Raw genomic sequence first — 18,140 nt, forward strand, 5'->3', positions numbered from 1 at the left:
CTACACGAGAAATAACTTGTAATATTGGTATTTGGTACTAGTAACCATCTGGATGTCACCGTGATCAGAGATGGGCAAAAATTACAAAACAATTACAAAATAAAGATGCAAAATATCATAAAGATTAATGTATCAAAATAAAATACTTGTATTTTTTCATGTATTTAATTAACCGGCCCGAAAAACATGTACAAAACATTAGGAACATCTTCCTAATATTGAGTTGCACCCCCTTTTGCCCTCAGTACAGCCTCAATTCATCAAGGCATGAACTCTACAAGGTGTCGAAAGCATTCCACAGGGATTCTGGCCCATGTTAACTCCAATACTTTGCACAGTTGTGTCAAGTTGGCTGGATGTCCTTTGGGTAGTGGACCATTCTTGATACACACGGGAAACTGTTGAGCGTGAAAAACCTAGCAGCGTTGCAGTTCTTGATATACTCAAACCGGTGCGCCTGGCACCTAATACCATATCCTGTTCAAAGGCACATGCATATTTTGTCTTGCTCATTCACCCTCTGCATGGCACACACACAATCCATGTCTCCAGACTTAAAAATCCTTCTTTAACCTGTCTTCTCCCCTTCATTACACAGATTGAAGTGGATTTAACAGGTGACATCAATAACGGATCATAGCTTTCACCTGGCTTCACCTGGTCAGTCTATGTCATGGAAAGAGCAGGTGTTCCTAATGTTTTGTACACTCAGCGTATAAAAGGCATTTTCAAACATTCTTCCTCCCACTGAAGTTTCTATGTGAGAATTGCCAGAACAATCTGAGACAGGCCTACCAAAAATAGTTTCCGCTGGCATGGAATCGCCTTACTGTAGGCCTTTCTATCAAAGCTGATGATGATTGCTAGTGTTACACCATGGGGACACTAGATCTACCGAGGCAGTTTGTTTTGGCACACAGCACAGCATGCCACACTCACCTGGGTCAAGATCCAGGAGAGGAAGGCAGACACAAAATAATCTCATATCTGTGGCATTTGTAATTGAATGAAGTAAAATCTGGATCCCTGCCGGTGAGTGGGGCATGCTGTGCTGTGGTAAAACAGACTGCATCAGTACTTGGACCTACTTGGACTGAATTGATGAACTGATAGTTGTTTATTGTACTTCACCTTCTAGCTGTAGCAAAGACATCTAATGAGACAACATTGGCTGATAGAAGCGTGTTAGCATGACCAAAMCGCCTACTATAATGACCTCCCTCATCAGATACCACTACCTTTGATGCTTCTTCGGGAAGAGAGAGCCTCCCCGAGATGCTTGGACAGCCTGCCTTTGTAATAATGATCTATATTTCTTTTGATCTGAAGCAAACATTTCAGAGAAAAACATATATTATTTTGTACTGAAGTTGTGCCTTGAGGGTCTATCTTAAGGAGAGTCTTTCATAAGAAGATCACCCAAGASCAGAGCATGTGATTATGTCACAGTTCCTCTGTAACCATAGAAGAAGAAAGGTCAATTCAAAGTCTGTGTAATTAACGTCAGTTTATTAGTATAGCAGTCTTTCTCTTTGGCGTAAGAACCAGTGTTAGACAAGAGTAGAACTCGTCTGCCTTTTCAGATGTTTGATTCATTTGAAGATAGTGGATTAGTACTCAAGTGGTGTATTAGAAATCTCTCAGCATATTTCCAAGTGAGGCACCAGGTAAATGCCCAAACATTATTTCTCCACTTGGTGGGTTAAACATGCCTCTGGATGACCTGTGTCAAACCTGTAGTCAACAACAAAAAATGTCCAAGTACATTTTTCTGGAGTTCTAGCACTAAACATTATTGGTAGCTTTATTTTTGACACCTGCTCTTTGCCAAACTTGGTTATGTTTGTATTTACAGTTTCCTGTCTCTGTTAAACAAATGCAATTATATAAATCAATCAATTGGTCTCAAAAAACATCAGAATTGGGCTGCCTGTCTAAACATAGCCATTACATACCGTATAAAGGTGCATCAACAATATCAGGAAATTACAACTCCTTGGGCCCTTGTGTCAAATTATCCTACCTTTTTGCTTAACACTTTATGACTATTGCCATACAGTAAAGTGAGACATACGAAAGAAAGTCAGACATGCAGGATTTATTCTCAAGTGGGGGCAGATAAGAATCTGGAAATGTCATTCTCGGTCGTGTTCATTAGTGCAAATAAAGGAAAACACTTAAAAAAATTGAAGATTTGATAAAAAGTACATTACAGTGGCTTGGAAAAATAATGTCACGTCAAAAGGAGGAAAATAATTAGTAGAAAAACATTTGTCATCATTTGTCAACATTTGTCATCATGTCGCTAGATTGACTTTAGATGCAGTATAATATTAGGTAGCTAGCTAAGATTCAGGTGAGACCAACAGATTTTAGCTAGCTAACATTAGCATTAGCAGGTATTTTTTACAAATTGTGCCAATGATAATGATAGCAAAGTTGTTTCCTGCTAAATGTTTGCCTAATTTAGCAATGTCATCGTATTTCCATGCCACTATATTGTAATTGAGATKAAACAGTAATTACCCACTGGGCACACAGTGGTTGAATCAAAGTCAAATTCCGTCATCATGAAGTGCTTTGAGAGACTAGTCAAGGACCATATCACCTCCACCCTACTGACACCCTAGACCCACTCCAATTTGCTTACCGACCCAATAGGTCCACAGACGACGCAATCGCAACCACACTGCACACTGCCCTAACCAATACTGGACAAGAGGAATACCTATGTGAGATGCTGTTCATCGACTACAGCTCAGCATTTAACACCATAGTACCCTCCAAACTCGTCATCAAGCTCGAGACCCTGGGTCTCGACCCCGCCCTGTGCAACTGGGTCTGGACTTCCTGATGGGCCGCCCCCAGGTGGTGAGGGTAGTTAACAACATCTCCACCCCGCTGATCCCCCACAAGGGTGCGTTCTGAGCCCTCTCCTGTACTCCCTGTTCACCCACGACTGCGTGGCCATGCACGCCTCCCAACTCAATCATTCAAGTTGGCGGACGACACGTACAGTGTAGGCTTGATTACCAACAACGACGAGACGGCCTACAGGAGGAGGTGAGGGCCCTCAGAGTGTGGTGTCAGGAAAATAACCTCACACTCAACGTCAAACAAAAACAAAGGAGATGATTGTGGACTTCAGGAAACAGCAGAGGGAGCACCCCCCCTATCCACATCGACAGGACAGTAGTGGAGAAGGTGGAAGGTTTTAAGTTCCTCGTGTACACATCACAGACAAACTGATGTCCCCCACAAGACAGCGTTGTGAAGAAGGCGCAGCAGCGCCTCTTCAACCTCAGGAGGCTGAAAGAAATTCGGCTTGTCACCAAAAAGCACTCACAAACTTCTACAGATGCACAATCGAGAGCATCCTGTCGGGCTGTATCACCGCCTGGTACGGCAACTGTCTCGCCCACAACCGTAAGGCTCTCCAGAGGGTAGTGAGGTCTGCACAACGCATCACCGGGGGCAAACTACCTGCCCTCCAGGACACCTACACCACCCGATGTCACAGGAAGCCATAAAGATCATCAAGGACAACAACCACCGAGCCACTGCCTGTTCACCCGCTATCATCCAGAAGGCGAGGTCAGTACAGGTGCATCAAAGCAGGGACGAGAGACTGAAAAACAGCTTCTATCTCAAGGCCACCAGACTGTTAAACAGCCACCTAACATTTAGTGGCCGCTGCCAACATACTGACTTCAACTCCAGCTACTTTATAATGGGAATTGATGGAAATTATGTAAAAATGTACCACTACCACTTTAAACAATGCCACTTAATATATGTTTACATACCCTACATTACTCATCCATATGTATATGTATATACTGTACTGTATATCATCCACTGGCATCTTGCCTCTTTATGTAATACATGTATCACTAGCCCATGTAAAACTATGCCACTTTATGTTTACATACCCTACATTACTCATCTCCATATGTATAGGACTGTACACTATACCATCTACTGCAATCTTGCTATGCCGTTCTGTACCACACTCATTCATATATCTTTATGTAGATATTCTTTATCCCCTTTACCAACTTGTGTGTATAAGGTAGTAGTTGTGGAATTGTTAGGTTAGTACTTCTTGGTTATTACTGCATTGTCGGAACTAGAAGCACAAGCATTTCGCTACACTCGCATTAACATACTGCTAACCATGTGTATGTGACAAATAAAATTTGATTTGATTTGATTGAGTTGTTTCCACCTCATTTCAATGAAATTACGTTGAACCAACTTGAATAGACGTAGAATTGACATCTGTGCCAGTCGTAGCCTCAGTTCAGAATGACTGGCTTATCACGACTTTTGGCCACCACTATAGCAGGGGTGATTGAGAACGTTCATAACAATGACATGAGCACCGAGTGACAGGGTGCAACCTATTGATTGGAAAGTCCCAGTAGTCCCCCCCTTTCAGTCTATTTTCTTCCGTTGGTGCCTAATGAACACAACCCAGCTCTGTCCCACTCAAATTGTCTAGAACTCTCCCTAACTGTGTAGTCAGTAAATGGGATTCAATTGTAGAGCAGAGCAATGCATTCAGTTAATGTCTGCAGCCCAGACATCCAGGACTATGTGCTAACATTAACTTTACTAGCAATCCAAAGACTACACTTAAATCTAAGTAATCATTCCTAGTATTTGGAACACACCGGCAAAGCACACACAGACACACACAAACACACACATACACTACTGTTAAAAAGTTTGGGATCACTTAGAACTTTTAAGACTGTGTTTTGCGGGTACTATTTAATGAAGCTGCCAGTTGAGGACTTGTGAGGCGTCTGTTTCTCAAACTAAACACTCTAATGTACTTGTCTCTTGCTCAGTTGTACACCGGGCCTCCCACTCCTCTTTCTATTTGGTTAGAGCCAGTTTGCGCTGTCTGTGAAGGGAGTAGTACACAGCGTTGTACGAATCTTCAGTTTCTTGGCAATTTCTCGCATGGAATAGCCTTCATTCTCAGAACAAAATAGAGGATGAGTTTCAGAAAAAAGTCATTTCTTTCTGGCATTTTGAGCCTGCTAACAAAATTGCAAAGGGGTTTCTAATGATCAATTAGCCTTTTAAAATTATAAACTTGATTAGCTAACACAACGTGCCATTGGAACACAGGAGTGATGGTTGCTGATAATGCCTCTGTCCCTATGTAGATATTCCATAAAAAAATTGCTGTTTCCAGCTACAATAGTCATTTACAACATTAACAATCTAGACTGCATTTCTGATCAATTTGATGTTATTTTAATGGAAAAAAATAGCTTTTCTTTCAAAAACAAGGATATTTCTAAGTGACCCCAAACTTTTGAACGTATTGTTTAAATATACACACAAATGATCCTTTCTATTGATCTGCATACAACAAACTGTTTATCCTATTACAACATAGAAAAGGAAGGGAAATGTCAATTATTATGACTTTATTAATGAGATAAGATGGCGACGGCACAAGTATGATTTCAAGCAGGCTCGTCTCCTGGGAGCCACACACACAGACACACTCACGCACAGAGCAGTGTGACAAACTTCCCAGCGCCCCTCTCAGTGTGACGCTACAGTCAATTTGGAATTGCAATAAGATTTATTGTGTGGCTGCATATGGCAAATTCTTCCGTCTCCGCTGGATGTCTGGGACTCTTATGTAGCAAGCACCGGCGCCACGCGTACACACCACAGCGTAGTGAGAAATATGTGGCGGTCCCATGCGCGCGCGCGCGCGCCACGCACGCACGCACGCACGCACGCACGCACGCACGCACGCACACCACACAACACCACACACACACACACACACACACACACACACACACACACACACACACACACACACACACACGCACGCACACACACACACACACACACACCAGGGTTGGGCTCAATTCCGAATTTTGGAATTGACTGTTGGGTTGAAATTAAAATTGAATTGGCCACACCCCACAGGATGTAGAATTTGCATTTGAGTGACAGGAAGTAGAATTGAATTCAGTGCAATTCAAAGAAATTCCACTCAGAACATGAGATGTGAATTGAATCTGACAGGTCACACTTCCAGATACCAAAGAATATATCACTTTTCTCTGGGAACAATGTTCATAATACTCTTTTAACCTTAGTGCTAAAATAGCCAATTATATTTCCACCAAACATTGAATCTGTTTGGCTTCTTTTTGAAGGCCTCAGGGTCAATGAAGGTTAAACTAATGCATTATGGGAGAAGTAGTATTTTCCCCATATGTGACTCGTTTCAGGAAATTTGGTGTGTCGCACATCACTGCTTCAAAGGAGGCATTTAAATGTAACTTTTTTATATTTTTATCAAAATGCATTTTTTTTGGCAGAAATGCCTTCTGAAACATGTGAACTTCCATGTGCCTTAATAACATAATACAATTGTTAAATTACGAGCTTAGTTGGTTTAACCATGGAAAAAGWCAGGAACCTTCCCGCTAGCCATGACTGGCTGAGATAATGGATGGGCTGGACATGCAGGGAGATGAGTTTGGATTGGTCTGCCATGTAGCTCCGCTTCTGTTTATAACATGAGCTGCTCAGTATGTGTTGATAGTCCTTTCTACCGCGCTGTTTTTGAAAGATATAACGTTAGCCATCGAGAACTACAAATGTTTCGCTACTTTTTAAAACAACATTGATRTGCTGTTTACCAGACGCCATCGAAAGATCCGTTGGGAAAAGTGATGGGCTACTTTCTGCACACGCCRCGGTCAGTGTGAACCGGAGTGACTTGACACAACGCTGGCCAATTTTTTTGTTGTTGTTCCAAACAAAACGGAGTTAAAGGTTATAGTCTGCCGTGAAGTGTTCAGTCATGTATACAGGGTCTCAGTACATGTTCGTGGCTCACTAGCTAACGTTACTTTGTTTAATCTGTGTAGTAATATTATTCAAATCAGAACTCCATTTGCATTGCTAATTATAGCATACTGTTAGCTACATGTAGCTAATATTGTACCTAGTTGTTAGCTTTAGCCACCTGCAGATTCATACTACAGCTATGACAATGTTTTCTATTGGTAGTAGTATGAGTTGGGATTATGTGGATTTATTGTTTAGCTAGCTAGCTAGCTAGCTAGCTACATGTCTAAAGAAAAGACTCCACTTCACCAGATGATTACATGACCCATCAAGTTAGCCAGATTTGTCTGGGGGGTGATTACGACCATCTATTGTATTTAATGAACATGTGTACATCTCTAGACAATAGTGACTCATCCATTTAGCCGGATGTGGCTAGGGGGTGGTTATAGGATATTGCTACTATGCAAGTAACCATTTCACTGTACCGTTTACAACTTCTGTATCCTGTGCATGYGACAAATACACTTAGATTTGATATAGTGCGTGTTTACCAGAGACGGTAATGTGAACAACAACATGACCTGCACCAAAGTCAGATTAGGAAACATGACTAGAACATTTTTATTTTTACCTGGAGTTTTTCCTTATTTAGTCTACTAATTTCGCCACTTTTAGTCTTGAAATCTTTGGTTGTTTACTAAACTATGGCCTCACATGTGAATCCTTAAAGAGATGGGTGGGGTTAAGGTTTAAGAGGGTGTGAATGATGCGGAATAGGTGTAGACAAAAAATAACTCTCCAGTAGGTGTACCAAAAGATTCAAGCACCTTTTTCTCAAAAGTTTATCAACTTTCAAAGCAGAATTACTTTCCCATTGTTCCTCAACTGCACAAGATGTACATTCGTTTACACTACACCTAATATATCCTGAACTAAAATATAAACGCAACATGTAAAATATTGGTCCCATGTTTAATGAGTGGAAATAAAATGTTCCATATGCACAAAAAGCTTATTTTTGTTATATTTTGTGCACAAATTTGTTTACATCCATGTTAGTGACCATTTCTCCTTTGCCAAGATAACCCATCCACCTGACAGGTGTGGCATATCAAGAAGCTGATTAAACAGCATGATCAATACAGAGGTGCACCTTGTGCTGGGGACAATTAAAGGCCACTCTAAAATGTGCAGTTTTGTCACACAACACAATGCCACAGATGTCTCAAGTTTTGAGGGAGCGGGCCAGCTGATGCAACTATGGGTTTGCCCAACCAAAGAATTCTGCACAAACTATCAGAAACCGTCTCAGGGAAGCGCATCTGCGTGCTCGTCATCCTCACCAGGGTCTTGATTTGACTGCAGTTCGGTGTCGTGACCGACTTCAGTAGGCAAATGCTCACCTTTGATGGCCACTGGCACGCGTGGGAAGTGCTGCTTCACGCATACATCCTGGTTTCAACTGTACGGGTCAGATGGCAGACAGCATGTAAGGCATCTTGAGGGCGAACAGTTTGCTGATGTCAATGTTGTGAACAGAGTGCTCCATGGTGGCGGTGGGGTTACGGTATGGGCAGGCATAAGCTATGAACAACGAACACAATTGCATTTCATAGATGGCCATTTGGATGCACAGAGATACCGTGACGAGAACCTGAGGCCAGGTGGTTAAATAAAAAAATATATAATCCGAATTGTAATTCTGTTTCCTGTTTAGTACTTCAATTCAAATAAAAGCATTGAATTGGAATTTATGAGACATTCCCAATTCAATTCCGAACTGAGCCCAACCCTGAAAACACACACGACACACGCACGCGCACGCACGCAGCACGCACACACGACGCACGCACACACACACACACACACACACACACACACACACACACACACACACACACACACACACACACACACACACACACACACACACACACACACACACACACGCACTCACACAAAGGATAACTCATTATGAAGGAAAAGAACAATAAGCAATGTTGAAATCGGTTCCCAAAATTATACGAATAGAAAGGGTAATTACCAAATATTATTGGACGGCGGTGACATGGATGGGAGATGGTATACATTGGAATGTATTATTACTTCTGTAGGATTACCATGGAAAAACAGCCAGTTTTGAAGCAGTTCCTCCATGAAAACCCCAAATTTAACCATTGAATAATAATAGTTGTGTTTGAGTCAATACTATTTCTGAGAAGCCACCTTTTAATCAACAAATGTCGAACATTTCCTCTGATCTCAATTTATAAAACACTGCACTCTATTCTTTATCATCACACCATATTGAAAAGTGAATATCCTTCATATGGCATGTTCCTTCTAAATGTATTAATGTATGCATGGAGTTGCTGCAACTACCTTCCTAGTGTGTGTGTGTGTGTGTGTGTGTGTGTGTGTGTGTGTGTTGTGTGTGTGGTGTGTGTGTGTGTGTGTGTGTGTGTTGTGTGTGTGTGTGTGGTTGTGTGTGTGGTGTGTGTGTGTTGTGTGTGTTGGTGTGTGTGTTTAGATCAGCTTGGTATTAGTCTCTTGTTGAAGATACTGCTTTAGTGTTATAATCACTAATAAACAAGTAAAAACGTACAGCAAAAAGTACATGTTGTCTTCTGTCCACTGATAAACACCTAATACAAGTCAATGATTAGATTCTGAATTTGTAAGGAAATCTCAGTCTTTATTTTTTTCTGATTGTCTTTCTCACCAAGTTGTACTGACACTTTTAGAGCCAACACCGGCTAATAAATACAAGGAAATGTTAAAATGCACAATTGAATTTCAAATACAATACTTAACACAAAATGTGTGGGGCCAAGAAAAATGACGTCGGCTTCTGTAGGTTGAAACTGACCGGTGGTCTGAAAGACCTTTGAATTTGTGTCAAAGGTCAGAGCACTTCAGGCAGCACTGAAGCTAAAACAACTATTTCTGCATAAATAATACAAATGTTACTAAACTGGAAATGTACTCAAATCTGGTGTCCAAACAGGTGATGTTTTGTTTGTCAGAATTTTGTCATTGTTGTTTTCTAACGACAACTTCACATTAGACAGTACTGAAATAATACCACTCATATCCAGTGCCTGTGATGCTTATAAAACTTGAAACAATGTCTTTGCATGAGGTGAACAGTACAGCTCTCCTTTTTTCTGTAATGCAAGCTAAATCAAACTTCAGTCATAACAAAAATGTTATTTTCTACCAACCTGCAAAAATATAATTCGACATGGTCGTAAAGAGATACAAATCACATACAAATCAACCAGAAAACAGAGTAACCTAAACCCGCCTAAAATAGAGATTGTAAAAGTATACATATTTTCAAAGTATAGATGGGCATATGAAAATAGGACTTATAGGTATATTTTAATTTACCTGAAATATCTGTTTCAAAATATTCTTGCACTACATTTTTGAAATGCTMGAGCTAATATTGACCAATATTGATGTTTTTTTTTTTTGCCAATGTACCAATTTTACAAAAACAAAACATTGGCTTGTATTTTGAAAACCATCTCTGGCTACATAATTGTAAACTGATAAATTCACAGAAACAAATCTGATCTTCTGTATCTAGGTACAATTAGAGTAAATAAAACCTACATTGAAAAATATATATATATATATATGGTGGCCATACCATATAGATGACTGTCGGGACCGCTCCTCTGCATTTTCCTGTGTGACAAATAGAACTATAAGAGTTCAACTTTAAGACTTATTGTGCCTATTATGATGTCCTGTGTCTTTATCAACATTTGCAGAGTCTATATAACATGTTTTATTCACAACCTCTATACTCAAACAAAAGAGATTTCAAACCTAAAAGCCACTCCAGCTGAACGTCAGTGTACTGTAACAGTTTACCAAAATAACGAATTTGATCGTTTTTTGGCCCCTTTGCATTATGGATTAATTGAAGGGGAAGTTCAGGATTGTACAACTCGATGTTAGATTATTCCTCACCCTGAAAGTATTCTATGGGCCAGGAGAAACTGTAACCCATTGTTTTTTAGTTTTCTCTAAACAGCCAATACAAACTTAGGCTAGATTCAAATCAGGTTAAGTGTTAACCGGCGATAKCCGACACCCGCATAGCTGATGTTTTGGTGGTGTCGGAGGTGTAACTGCGTTGGAGCTGTCAAATCAGTGAGCAGCTGCTCTTGATCATTGTCACGAAGTCACACCCGTCTCACTCACGTTAGAAGTTCAGAACGAGAAAGAGCAGGCTGTATACTGTAGAAATAATGGCGCTCAAACTGAAAATTATTCAGTGAAAAAATKTGGATTTCTATCAGCCTAATTGAGGTGTAAATTACATCTCACATTCCAGTGTTCGAACTTGTAAACAAAGCTGCATGGGATTCCTCTTAATGCGACTCCGTGCAGCCAATGGCCAATGTCTGCTTTAGGTATAATGCCAAGACCTTCTTGTGGATTTGACAGCGCTAACGCAGTTCCACCTCCGACACCACCAAAACAACCGCAATGCAGATGTCAGCTAAAGCGGCAGCTTTCTCCTAATAGGGACACCTCAGCAATAAAAACTGATTGTATAAGACTTTTTGCAGCATCAGCATTAAGACTAGAATATTTCTGAGTGATGTGAATGTAGGTTTGGCACATTTGAAGAAAAACTGTACAATATCTCAGAAAATAATAATKATAATAATAGGTATTTTCTCCTCTGTTTCATTGTCAGTCTGAAAATTTCTACCACTCACTCGTATGAAATCAAAACACATTCACAAGCTGGCACAGCATACCTGAGCAAGGATATAAACCCCATCATAAACAGTAATGTAACATATTGTAAGCATTTGTGGAGAAAGGTGTAGATGTACTGTACTCATAATTAATAATAAGGTTAGACGAGAGCTAAGGATTTATATTCACTTTCAAATGTTAAAGTCCTGACAGTCCAAGGTTTTACAGGCAGTAAGTAACCTGTCAGGAAAATGTCCATGGAAATCCAGAAACCCACAATCAAAGGAAACATCATAAAAACTTAATCACACTTAAAATAAACATTTAACACCRATAGCTGTTGAGGACCAATTTCTGATGTCTCAGTCAAGTCCATGGACTCTCCTTTAAAAAACCACACGCAGAAATGTGTCAGTTATCTCTTTGTTCGAACATTCTCTTCTCATTGCCCTAACTCTTACTAGCTCTTGTCTGTGTTGGATTGTCTTGTTCACTGTCTACCTGTCTGGAGGTTGTCTCAGCCCAATCACTTGGTACGGGATTGTTCAGAAAAAGTGTTCTTGTCCAAAATGGTAGTTTGAGAAACATGGGCGGTCTGTGAGATCTTCGAATGCTCAGTGTATGTCACGACCTGTCCAGAGTCAATCAGGAGAATGCTCAGTGTATGTCACATCCTGTCCAGATTCAATCAGAGAATGCTCAGTGTATGTCATGTCCTGTCTAGAGTTAATTAGAGCATGCTCAGTGTATGTCACATCCTGTCCAGAGGCAATCAGAGAATTCTCAGTGTATGTCACATCCTGTCCAGAGTCAATCAGAGAATGTATGTCACGTCCTGTCCAGAGTCAATCAGAGAATGCTCAGTGTATGTCACATCCTGTCCAGAGGCAATCAGAGAATTCTCAGTGTATGTCACGTCCTGTCCAGAGTAAATCTGAGCATGCTCAGTCCGTGGTGCATCAAATCCCGGACAAACTGTTCCGCCCCCCTTGTACTGTTGAAATGTTGTTCTGAGCAAAACCTCAGTCTCTGTCATATTGTCCTGCTTAATTTTTTTTCTAAAAGTTCAGAAGTTCTTCTGAGCAGGTTCAGTTGGCACTGACAGGCTCCCGTGTCTCGTGGTCGCTGCTGTAGTCCGATTTGTCCTCAAAGTCTTCGTACATGTCTATCTCGTCCCCCCCATTGACCGGGTGGTCACTGGTCACCATGGCAACCGGCTCGGGCTTGACCACGCCGAACGTGCTCTGGATGACAGGGATTGCGGGCTCGGGGCTGGCCGACGCGCTGGAGCAGTCCGATGTCAGGTGCGGTGAAGGCGTGGCTGTCGCCATGGTGATGGCGCCCGGGTAGAGGCCGCCAGCGCTGTTGCTGATGGGGATCTGAGGCTGTGGCCTGAGGTAGAGAATAAGAAAGAAAGAAAGAAAGAAAGAAAGAAAGAAAGAAAGAAAGAAAGAAAGAAAGAAAGAAAGAGAGGGAGGGAGGGATAAGGAAGGAAAGAGAGAGAGAGAAAATGAGTGAGTGGGAGATAGAAAGAGAGTGAGAGGAGAGAGGGAGCGACAGAGATAGAGAAAGAGATTGAGTGAAAGAAAGAGGGAGAGAGAGAAAGGGAGGGGGAGATAGGAAGAGAGTGAGCGGAGAGTGAGAGACAGAGAGAAAGAAAGAGAGGGTGAGAGGTAGATGTAGCGAGGGAATGAGAAAAAGAGAGAGAGACAGAGAGGGTGTATTAGAAAGACAGATTAATTCTTTGCCAGACTGATTTTGAAAGGTGCATTAATTCTTCAGCTATTTAAAACAAGTTGAACAGTAGCTCACTCTCTTCTTTTGGACAAGCCTTAACACAGAGCTTCTGCCAGCACACAGTAATCCTGTGAACGTCAGCTAAATAACCGTTCCATAAATGGATGGAATGAAGGTAAACGCATATCACTCAAGCAAGCCCTCTGGCTCCTCAAATGAAGCACATAAACCAAGAAAATTGCTGTCAGTTTCCTCACCTAACAGTTCCTCCTCCCCCTCCTAGAAAACAATTACAGCAGAGAACAGACTTAAACTACTTAAAAACAACCCGGTTTTCATTATACGGCGAGCCTGGTTGAAATTGGTTATACCTCAACTTATAGCCAAGTTATTTGATTTAGTCATGAGTGAAACTCCAGCCGCTACAGCAAATCAGGCTTTGCTTTCGCTTGACCACACACAGTAAATGACAGAGTTAAGCCTGTGACATCTACCTATACCGCCACTCTCCCCAGTTAGCACATTTGGCTCCTTGGAAGATTTGGGAATGTTTGTTTTTCGTTTTACATTGGTTATGGGAATGAAGCCATAAGTTTCCCTCACCGGTAAAATGGAAAGTTTTTAAACGTTCGGAGAACAGAAGTGAACATTTTGCCCGTTCTGGGACTGTTTCTTTTTAGGTTGCAGCGAGGTTCTGAGAATGTTTATTTTTAGGTTGCAGCGAGGTTCTGAGAATGTTTTACTCTGGTTCCTTACAAGTTTTCATGTGAGGTTTTATTAACTCTCTGAGAACGGAAATTGTAAGTTATGAAAACATACATACTGTGTATATACTGTGTTTATATATATATATATATGTATATATCTTTTTTTGTATCCTTAACCCTTTACACTCGTGGGAATTGGCCTATGTGGATTGCGCTAAATTGAAATGTTCCTTACAGAAGAAATATGAAATGCATATGTATGAGCATGGTAGCAATTGAAAGGGAACAGTTTGGAGATTATGGGAAAATTATTAGACCAAAGTTCACCTTATACAAGACTGAATCCAAACATTACACAGTTGATTTTATGTGTATTTTACATTTACTGTACTTTCCACTGCATTTGTTGATAACGACATCTGAAAATACTCTGGACACATTCAGTAACATGATAAGAAAATTCCTGGAAAATGTGGGGTAGGTGCAACATGAGACAAAACAAATTGTCCAAGTGGCCACAAACYTCTCCAAAGTGTGCACMGTTCCTATGTAATTTCAATSCACTTTAATGACTCAAAGAAGAGTCTTCAACTATAATGTGATTTTTTGAGCTCTCCTAGCRGTGCCGCTGAGGAACTAGAGCAAGCACACAATTACTGTTGTTGTTTACGCAATCCAAAAACAGACCATTTTAAATCACAATCTGGGTCAGGTGGGCATCAATTGAAAGCTTGTTCTATTGTCAACATCTACGTTATAAAAGACGATCTTACGGTATTAGGCTTTCACAAGGGAATTCAGAGAAACAGATCATMATTTCGGTGCACATAGAAAGGAGTGCATTCAGGTGCGTGTTCCGTGGGGAATTTTCTTCACAATAGACAAACATAGGCTCATTCTCTTCMGGACAACCCAGGGTATGACACCATGTCATCTTGTAACTTTACATTAAACATAGTGATCATAAACTTTGACACTGTATATGACTTSAGTTTTATGATATGGAAACGTGAAGTGCACATTTGGACTCACGGGTGTTTGGTTTCCTTGTATGACATCAAATTAGTATTTATTTTAAGYSTCAATGTCTCATCTTTCAAAATACATTGAGTCCTCTTAATTCACAGCATTTCCCTCACTCAGACAACAAAAACATTGCAAAAGTTGCCCAAATAGCGGGAGGGATGGGGGTAACTTCTTCTCGCACGTGGTGCTCAAGTTCAGAACGGCTGTCAGTCAAAACCCATACAGCGCTGTGAAGTGCAGAGCCTGAGCTCTGACATCATTTATAGCATGTTACTGTACAGCCACTGCATTCCAATTTAGGCACTTATCAATGACAAAATCTACCATTTTCAACCCACGTATACAGTGCATTCAGAAAGAATTCAGACCCCTTCCCTTTTTCCACATTTTGTTACTTTACAGACTTATTCTAAAATCTATTAAATTACTTTTTTCCCCTCATCAATCTACACACAATACCCCATAATGACAAAGTGAAAACAGGTTTTACAGAAATACCTTATTTATAAGTTTTCAGACCCTTTGCTATGAGACTCGAAATTGAGCTCAGGTGCATCCTGTTTCTATTGAGCATCCTTGAGATGTTTCTACAACTTGATTCAATTTATTAGACATGATTTGGAAAGGCACACACACCTGTCTATATAAGGGCCCACAGTTGACAGTGCATGTCAGAGCAAAAACCAAGCCATGAGGTCGAAGGAATTGTCCGTAGAGCTCCGAGACAGGATTGTGTAGAGGCACAGATCTGGTGGAAGGGTACCAAAAATGTCTGCAGCATCGAAGGCGCCCAAGAACACAGTGGCCTCAATCATTCTTAAATGTAAGAAGTTTGGAACCACCAAAACTCTTCATAGAGCTGGCTGCCTGGCCAAACTGAGCAATCGGGGAGAAGGGCCTTGGTCAGGGAGGTGACCAAGAACCCGATGGTCACTCTGACAGCACTCCAGTGTTCCTCTGTGGAGATGGGAGAACCTTCCAGAAGGACAACCATCTCTGCAGCACTCCACCAATCAGRCCTTTATGGTAGAGTGGCCAGACAGAAGCCACTCCTCAGTAAAACRCACATGACAGCCTGCTTGGAGTTTGCCAAAAGGCACCTAAAGGCTTCTCAGACTATGAGAAACAAGATTCTCTGGTCTGATAAAACCAAGACTGAACTCTTTGGCCTGAATACCAAGTGCCATGCCTGGAGGAAAGCTGGCAACATCCCTACGGTGAAGCATGGTGGTGGCATGCTGTGTGGATGTTTTTCAGCGGCAGGGACTGGGAGACTAGTCAGGATCGAGGGAAAGATGAATGGAGCAAAGTACAGAGAGATCTTTGATGCAAACCTGCTACAGAGCGCTCAGGACCTCAGACTGGGGCGAAGGTTCACTTTCCAAAAGGACAACGAGCCTAAGCACACAGCCAAGACAACGCAGGATTGGCTTTGGGACAAGTCTCTGAATGTCCTTGAGTGGCCCAGCCAGAGCCCGGACTTGAACCCCATCGAACATCTCTGGGAGACCTGAAAATAGCTGTGCAGTGACGCTCCCCATCCAACCTGACAGAGCTTGAGAGGATCTTCAGAGAAGAATGGGAGAAACTCCCCAAATACAGGTGTGCCAAGCTTGTAGCGTCATACCCAAGCAGACTCGAGKCTGTAATCGCTGCCAAAGGTACTTCAACAAAGTTCTGAGTAAAGGGTCTGAATACTTATGTAAATGTGATACTTCCGGGTTTWWAAAAAATTATATAAATGTGTAAAAATGTTTWAAAAAACGRTTTTTGTTTTGTTATTATGGGGTATTGTGTGTGGATTGATGAAAAAAATGAACAATATAATACATTAACTAGGATTGCAAAATTAACTTTCAATAAATTCMCTGGTTTCCCATAATCCTGGTTGGACGATCCCGGAATCAGGAGGGAATAAGTAGGAAATCTGGAACCCTCMAACCAGGATTTCTGGAAAAGTTTCCAGAATTTTGCAACCCTAGCTGTAACTTTCCTTTAAYGTTTCAATAAGACTTTCAGTAACACTGCTAGCTTATTTTGGGTTAACTATTTGGAACTCCAACCACAGATAGGAAACATGGAAATTCATTTCCTTGGGCATTAATCATGCCAACACATTTTATTTTATTGGGACATGGCATCAGTGAGATTCAAACCTATGATCTTCTGTTCTCTATCTATCTCTATTTATTTTAGTTTTTTWAACYTTTATTTAACATTTTAGTCTATTCAAAAAGACCAATTTCAAAGGAAACAAGCACTCATTAAGATCAGTGTGGCCAATTACTGGGCCACACACATGAACAGACTTAACAAGATAGAGGATAGAGACAGTTTTGTTGATGCTGAGAAATAATATTTTAAATAATATTCTTAGAACATTCTCTGCATGTTCTGAGAATGGAATTTAGAACTTATGTTAATGTGTAGAATTCCATTTTTCTTTTTTTACATTCCCAGAATATTGCCAAGAACTRACATAAAAGAGAATCATACCTTCTCTGAACGTTCTGAGAACATCGCTTAAGTCACAACATTTGAGAACTTAAAAATATGACATTAAAAAGATCCACATGGGAACTGTTCTGTGGAAGTACTGAAATTCACAAAAAAGAACGTTGTTTCTTAACGTTTTTGAAACAATTTGAGAACATGACTTTAGATGGAAACCTGAAGGAAACGTTATCCTGAAGTACTGAAATTCCCACAGAAGAACGTTGTTTCTTGACGTTCTTCGAACTATTTAAAAACATTCCCAATGTCAAACAAGTTGGWGAACATTCCTAGAACATTACAAAAATTGAAATTAAATATAACCATGTTTGAACTTTTAWGAAACGTTCTGTTAAAGTAATGAAATACCCCAAAAATKATGTTATTTTTTGTAAAGTTCCTTATCTATCATGCACCATTCCCAGAAAGATGTGGGGAGGTTGTATGCAAAATAACCATAGGATGACCACGCTCTCACCAAGCGCTAAGAAATATGGTTCTCAGAACATTGTGTGCTAGCTGGGTCTCTCTCTCCCTCTCTTTCTCAAACATCTGCTTACGTTTTATATCCTGGTAGTGTAATGTCTGTGTCCAATTTCTACCGCCCGC

The 18,140-nt window shown here is 40.8% G+C and overlaps 1 pseudogene; it reads right to left on the reverse strand.

Moving 5' to 3' along the window:
- Positions 1–9,517: 9,517 nt before the first annotated feature.
- Positions 9,518–18,140, reverse strand: part of LOC111971958 (transcription factor SOX-6-like) — a 212,050-nt pseudogene continuing 203,427 nt past the window's right edge.

This window comes from Salvelinus sp. IW2-2015, linkage group LG13 (genome assembly GCF_002910315.2).
Source record: "Salvelinus sp. IW2-2015 linkage group LG13, ASM291031v2, whole genome shotgun sequence".
Taxonomy (NCBI): domain Eukaryota; kingdom Metazoa; phylum Chordata; class Actinopteri; order Salmoniformes; family Salmonidae; genus Salvelinus; species Salvelinus sp. IW2-2015.